The 8170-nt window shown below is 43.6% G+C and overlaps 1 protein-coding gene and 1 pseudogene across 7 annotated transcripts in view; both read left to right on the forward strand.

Moving 5' to 3' along the window:
• The window catches only part of LOC106871658 (uncharacterized), a 312970-nt gene that overhangs the window by 37157 nt on the left and 267643 nt on the right, over positions 1–8170 (forward strand). The window lies entirely within an intron of this gene.
• Positions 6594–8170, forward strand: part of LOC149136154 (uncharacterized) — a 16922-nt pseudogene continuing 15345 nt past the window's right edge.

Below are 8170 nucleotides of genomic sequence, written 5' to 3' on the forward strand. Positions count from 1 at the left end.
AACAACTCCACAATGGCTCCTTTCCCTTCTGTCTGCTCGCAGTAAGGTATATTTTGGTACGTGTACTTCTGCATCCTCTATATCAGGGCTCAGATGAGTTTCCATGAGTGCTATGCGCAGGGCTTGATTGTATACAGCAAGGTCTCTCAGGAAATAAATTTTGCTTTTATTGTGATGCAACAGGCCTTTAATATTTAGTAAAAATATTAGCGTGACGACTGTGCAGGCGTTAGGTGAGGCCACCATCGCTTGACAACTGATGTTGGTGTGTTTACGTCCCCGTAACTTGGCGGTTGATTGTGGTGGTCTTTCGCAGTGATGGGCAAGGTTTCTTGTTTGCGCTTGATGTATATATATAATATAACAAACGAAGGAAAAAACGATTCCTTCAAAGGGGCGTAAAACATCCAATTCACTGGTACGGCAGTAGAATACCACAGAAATAGGGGCATAAATGCAAATTACAAATAATAATAGAGAAATACAATTGACCGTTATAAACTGACTTAATTATTTTATCTATTTAAATTTTGTTGTTCTTCTATTGTACTTATTATGCATTTAAATTGTTAACGCTCACGCTCCTAAACATAGGTATTTTGAATCAGTCTTATGCAATCTGGTAGTCCTTTTACCTAGAATTTCGTCTGTCTTTTTAAACCAAGGCTCTGAAGAGACTTGTATACATAGATATGAATTGTTTATAAATCAAATAATGTATATAAGTCGAAACAAATTGTTGGCTTTATTTGTTTTTTTTTAAAATTGGTTGTTATGTTATATTTTATATTATATCATATTATAATGTAATAAATTGTTAGATTGTCAACTGTATTTCTCTATTTAATTCACACACACACACACACACACACACACACACACACACACACACACACACACACACACACACACAGTCGATTCAAACATGAAGAAGCAAGAAAAAACACGAAAAAACAACGCGAGGACGTGGAATAAGTACAGTGTTATTGGACAGTCAGGAAAGGAAATAAAAGAAAACACACACACACACACACACACACACACACACACACACACACACACACACACACACATATTCTTTTATTCTTTTATTTGTTTCAGTCATTTGACTGCGGCCATCCTGGAGCACCGCCTTTAGTCGAACAACTCTTCCTCAGGACTTATTCTTTGTAAGCCTAGTACTTATTCTATCGGTCACTTTTGCCGAACCGCCAAGTTACGGGGACATAAACACACCAACATCAGTTGTCAAGCGATGGTGGGGGCACAAACACAGATACGCAAACATGCATACATACATACATTGATACATACATACATATGAATATATATATATATATATATATATATATATATATATATATATATATATAAATATATATATATATATATATATAAATATATATATATATATATATATATATATATATATATATATATATATATATATATATATATATATATACGACGGGCTCCTTTCAGTTTCCGTCTACCAAATCCACTCACAAAGCTTTGGCAGGCTATAATAGCCGACACTTGCCCAAGGTGCCACGCAGTGGGACTGAACCCGAAACCATGCGGTTGGTTAGGAAGCTACTTTATTTCATTAGAATTCGCCATATGAGGCGTTAGAAAGAGGGGACGAACGAGGACAGACAAACGTAAAGGGGAAGTAGCTTTAAGCGTTTAAAAATGTACAGGATTTTAAAATAAAATTAAAATTTTTTAAAAATTTTTATAAAAACATATTCATTGCATTTTGCAATGAGGCAACTAGAAGGGGTGCACCCGATTGTCTTTGTAGAACCATTTTATTTTCCAATTGACCCCACTTACTTGGTGCTCGCACTCAGCTTGTACTCCACAGCCTTCCATCTTTTTGCGAACATATCCCGTGACAGGCACTTCCTCTCCAGCCTGATCTTACTCCTGAGGTGGTAAATAAAATAGTTAACCAACCCTTGACCAGAGACGAAGGTATCTGTCACTATACCTTTCACGCGTGTCTTCCATACTGTTTCTTTCAGTATGGCTACTACGCAGAAGAAACAGGCTTTCCTTTCCCTGTTAAGGGAAGGAGGTGGTACGATCTCAATGATAGATTCTGCTGATAGCTGTACTCTTCCTATCACTGACAATAGTTGTTCTGCAAAAGCTATCATTTCCGAATGCGTGCAAGACGGTTTCCCTATCCTGCCCGCACCTCGGACATTTCGGCGAGACGGCACTTCCGTGCCTTGACAGCTTGTCGCGAACAGGTAACGTCGCTCGGAAACATTGCCAAGCCAGGGATTTCTGGTAATTATCCAGATACCCTGGCCCGAGCGTTGTCCTAAACAGGCTGACCAACTGACTTACATCGTAGCCCAGGGTCTCTCCCTAGGCGTCTTCTGACATGGATTCCACTAACCCACTATAAAAATCCGCGGTGCAACTCCTGCTGCCGGCATTGCCCGCCCAAGAGAATAGCTGGAGCGCCTGACGGCACTCTAAATGCCAGTCTCCCAGCTTCGGTCTCTGCTTGATCCATGTACCAATGTCCGTTAAGGACACTAACTGGGGAAAGTAGAACCGAACGTGCTGTGACCACACCTGTTCTCCATCCAGGTAAAGTCAGAGGTGCCTCAACCTTAACGCGAATTTTCGCATCCTTAGCCAAGGCATCCCTAGTCCACCCTTTAGCGGCTTCTAGCAGCAGACAGAGCGCTTTACAAGTGGTTTTCCTCCTTTCCATACAAATCGGAAGAGGATTCTCTCCAACTTGTTCAGCCACAAATCGGAGCAAAGCACCACGGTCAGGCGGTAGGTAATTACTGATGCTATAAACATCTGCACCACCTCTGCCCTTCCTAGAAAGGATAACGCCCACCCAGACCAGGTCTGGATTAGAGCAGTCATCTTGCTGGCCACCTCACTCCAATTCTTCTCTCTCTGGAGGTCTGGACCTATCCAGACTCTGAGCAACTTAACAGGACTTTGCGTCCAACGCCCCACGACGTTATTGGACGCCATCGGCTTGCCCCTCCAGGTGCCGAGTTGCAAACCGACCGACTTGTCCTTGTTAACCTTTGCTCCTGCCACCGCCTCGTAACTTTTGATGGCCTTTTCCACCACTGGAATCTGGCCCTCATCCGTCACGATGATGGAAATGTCATCCGCGTACGCTGTAGCTCCTCTTCTACACCATAGATCATGCGGTGCTCCCCCCCCCCCCCCAAGGCCTCCAACTTCCGCAGCAATGGCTCAAGTGCCAACACATACAGAAGTGGGGATAGGGGACACCCCTGACGAATTGAACGCCTGATCCCGAACGGTTTCGACAAGAAACCGTTCACCTTCACGACAGACTCGATGTCGCTGTACAAAGCAGCAATCCAACCGCGAAAAGTCGGGCCTAGGCCAGCCTTCTCGAGGACCGCCGCCAAGTACCGACGGTCGACCCTATCAAACGCCTTAGACTGGTCTAAGTGTCCCTCCCGCTACGCCAGAAAGTTTCCTTACCCTCTCTAAGGAGTAGCGTAGAAGGTGGAGATTGTCGTGGATCGACCTGCCCGGGATAGCACAAGTTTGTGCTTCCCCGACAAGTTCGTCCACGACCTGCGCCAACCTTTTCGCTAACACCTTGGCCAAAATCTTTAACTCTGCATTTAACAGAGTTATGGGCCTAAAATTCCCTATCTCATCCCCCTTTCTCGGGTCCTTTCTGATCAACATCACTACCCCCCGGCTCGCAGACATGGGAATTCTCCCATTCTGCTGCCAGTTGGCGTAAACGCTGGCCAGTAGGTGCCCAAACAAGTCTGGCATACTTTTATAGAATTCATAGGGCAGACCATCGAGACCCGTCGACTTGTCCCCAGGGCATTCGCCCAGCACCTCGATCACCTCCTCGGCTGTGATTGGCCCTTCACAGCACTCAGCCTTCCTTGCCACCAGACAGGAAGTCCTTGAGGGTCTCACCATGATCAAGCGTCTCGGCCCTCCCAAACAACTCGGCAAAGTGTTCGTAAAGCGCCTCACACATCCCATCCCGTTCTTTGATCGTGCATCCTTGTTCGTTGACAAGAGACCTAACTGTGGCTTCGTTGCCACGCTGGGTTTCTACTGTACGGGCCCATCCGGCAACATTAATTCCCTCACGGCCCAATGTTCTCACTTTAGCCCGAACTCTACACCCCTCATGTTTGGCTTTGAGGTGACGGTCCAATGCCGTTCTCTTTGCTACAATGTGGGATGCAGAGTCCAACCTCAGCGCCTCTTCTAAGTTCTTAACTAGTTGCCCTTCTATTCTAGTCCTATCTAGTCTTAGCTGTTTGCTAAACCTAATGGACTCGAAACAAATGGCTCTCTTGAAGGCAAACCACCAACGGTTATTAACCACGGTACCGGTTAACGCCCTCTGCACTAACTCCTTGATCCGACTACGGTATGTCTCACAAGTCAAAATAGACTTGTTCAAATTCCAGTAGCCGGGTCCTCTACTAGTTATACTATGTCCAACTTGCACTTAACCATTCTATGGTCAGTGCAGGGCACCTGGACAAGTTGTGGACAACTAAAACTAGACTTATCTACAATTCTTATTACTATCCTATCTAGATAAGACTTGAACTTTCCGTCGTTACTCATCCAAGTCCACTCTGGCACGTTCGGATATTCAAGCCTGTAACGATCTGTCAACTGGAATCTCTTAAGCAGATCGACGAGGCGTGAGTTCGCTTTCCTATCGATCGAGCCGACGCTATCGATGCGAGCGTTAACAATAGCGTTGAAATCCCCTAACACCACTAATGTCTTCGACGTCACGAGAAAGCCCTCTAGACGCCGATAAAAGTCAGTTTGTAATCCTCTAGCACAAGGTGCGTAGAGTCCGATCAGCCTGAAGGTCTTACTGCTGTATGTCACATCAAGGACGACCAGCCCACCTTCAGGATTCACGTAGATTGTACTTGTCTGCAGAGCCAAGCCTTTACGGATCATCACCACTACGCCTCCTCGTCCTCCGGTCTGGCCAGGAGACATGATTTTCTCATAGCCATTCAGGAGGGGTGAGAAGGTTTGTAGGCCGTCCATCTTGGTCTCTGTAGCAACCATCACATGCATATCATGTAATCTGAGGTCGTCGAGTAAACATGCCTGCTTCCACTTCGAACTGAGACCACGCATATTTAGACAATCAATGTTAAGCGAAGTCATTAAGGAAAGAAAAGGTTCTACTTACTTTTTGACTGGTGAGATTCGGCTGATCCCGCCACGCATTGATCGGCTCCTCCCCTTTTCTCCTTCCTTAGATAGTCCGGTAACTGGTTTAAATCTCGAATGGTTTTCGGGTGCGCCGCCTTCAGTTGTTTGAATGTCTTTTCATTAATCCGTGCACATCTAAAAGGGTCATCCTCCTGCTGCTCGTAGAGCTCTGTGGATTTATGTGCTGTCACTATTTGTCTGATGTAGCTATCCAGTTTGTTGAATTCAATCAATATGCATTCGTCTCCATGTTTCTTCTCTTTTACTGGGTTAGCTGGGCGGAATTTTTTAGGTGTCTGTGGTGCATTGTTTTTATTCTTTGTAGGGAATGCGGACGGGGATGGTGTATGCGCTCTTTTTTTCTTTTCCTTTTACAAGTGTGAACTCCCCCTCCGTTGTTTCCATATTTTCCGGGGGAGCTGGTTCACACGGTGATTCAGCAATTATCACGGGGGCGGGGTGTTTTGGTGGTGTGGGGGCTTGTTTATGCGGGGGTTGGGGAGTTTTATCTATTTGTTTGGGGGTCGACACAGAGGGAGTGGGGTTGTTTCTTATCGGGGCTATTTTCACACGGGATGTTCTTCGACCCTTATACGTCGGCAGAAGTACCACCTCCTTTGTTTTGAGGGGACATACCGAGTGCTCGCGGGCTGCCTCTTCCCCCGAGAAACGGACCTCAGCAGCGCCGTATGCCCGTCCCCTGGCGACATAGGTTATGTCCTTCCAGATCGGGGACAGGCATTTTTCTATTATTTCTTTATCGAAATGTTTGAACCTTTTGTCTTTTGGACAAAAGGTTCTGAATGTATTTACTATTGAAGCGGAGGGTGATATTTTCACGTCTCCACCCTCCTGCTTCATTCTCTTAAAGAGCTCGCCAAGCTTGTTTACGTCTATTTCAACGTTTTCCGTTGCCACTTCAGCAACTGCTGAAAATTTCTTCATTACATTATTACTCTCAACAAGAGATTCTTTTTCCACAATTTCAGCCATGATTACAAAAAAAGAAAAAAGGTTTTCCACCACTAACTTGGAAACCTATAATATGTATTATTTTGAAGAGAAATGTTTTCTTCAAAAAGAGGACAGTGATGGTTCAAATCCCGTCCCTGCTGGGGGGAGGGGCACAAAAATAGTCTAAAAAAGACTATTTACAATCCATAAAAATGTTCAAAGACGAAATGCCTTAATAGCCAACAATTTTCACAATTCTGTAGTTACTCCCCGGTAAAACCAGAAAATAGAAAAGTTCAACAAATTTTTAACCCGCCCCCGTTGGGGAGAGGGGCACAAAAAATAGTCTAAAAAAGACTATTTACAGTTCATACAATAACAATGTTCTAAAAAAAATGCCATATGACCAACAATTTCAACAATTTGCAGTTATGCCCCGGTATAACAGAGAAATAGAAAGGTTCAACGAATTTTCAACAGTAGTCAACAATAATCCAATGGTAGCAAATTTAACAGGCACAACAATAGCAATGGCAACAGTAACAGCAAAAACTCTTACCGGGAGCAAAGAAAAACACGTCCGAACAAGAGTCGGGGAAGCGAGCTACTTACCACACAGCCACTCCTGCGCCTATATATATATATATATATATATATATATAATGTATATGTATGTATATATATATATATATTTGTTCATCCAAAAACTGTTGACATAGGAATAAATTTCATTAATAATGGATATCAGCGTCAAAACTGTCTTTTAAATTTGAAACTTTGTATATATATATATAAATAAATATATATATATATATATATATATATATATATATATATATATATATATATATATATATATATATATATATATATATATATATATAGTGTAGTATATTGCCACTTAAGTGTGGCTGACCCCTAGGGGTGGATGTTACTGTTGCTTTTAGCCCCAGGAGGACATCTCCTCCAGCTGGCTTATCGACACACGACTGTGTCCTGTTTGCCAAGGGAAGTTATCCCTCTCACCTCGGTCAGCAGCACGAACGTATCCGGATTTCAGGGTTATTTCCCTTCGTCGGCGTTCGACAGCTGATGACCTTGGTGAGAGAGACAAAAACCTGGCAAACCTTATATCTTCTTTTCCAGTGAAATTCTTCACTGATATTGAAAAGGTGAAAACAAGCAATGTTAATTCTCTAAATGAAGTATTAACAGTAACTGCACGATAAAGTGTAGTATATTGCCACTTAAGTGTGGCTGACCCCTAGGGGTGGATGTTACTGTTGCTTTTAGCCCCAGGAGGACATCTCCTCCAGCTGGCTTATCGACACACGACTGTGTCCTGTTTGCCAAGGGAAGTTATCCCTCTCACCTCGGTCAGCAGCACGAACGTATCCGGATTTCAGGGTTATTTCCCTTCGTCGGCGTTCGACAGCTGATGATCTTGGTGAGAGAGACAAAAACCTGGCAAACCTTATATCTTCTTTTCCAGTGAAATTCTTCACTGATATTGAAAAGGTGAAAACAAGCAATGTTAATTCTCTAAATGAAGTATTAACAGTAACTGCACGATAAAGTGTAGTATATTGCCACTTAAGTGTGGCTGACCCCTAGGGGTGGATGTTACTGTTGCTTTTAGCCCCAGGAGGACATCTCCTCCAGCTGGCTTATCGACACACGACTGTGTCCTGTTTGCCAAGGGAAGTTATCCCTCTCACCTCGGTCAGCAGCACGAACGTATCCGGATTTCAGGGTTATTTCCCTTCGTCGGCGTTCGACAGCTGATGACCTTGGTGAGAGAGACAAAAACCTGGCAAACCTTATATCTTCTTTTCCAGTGAAATTCTTCACTGATATTGAAAAGGTGAAAACAAGCAATGTTAATTCTCTAAATGAAGTATTAACAGTAACTGCACGACAAAGTGTAGTATATTGCCACTTAAGTGTGGCTGACCCCTAGGGGTGGATGTTA

Source organism: Octopus bimaculoides, chromosome 4 (genome assembly GCF_046866305.1).
Source record: "Octopus bimaculoides isolate indiv1 chromosome 4, ASM4686630v1, whole genome shotgun sequence".
In the NCBI taxonomy this organism is placed as follows: Eukaryota; Metazoa; Mollusca; class Cephalopoda; order Octopoda; family Octopodidae; genus Octopus; species Octopus bimaculoides.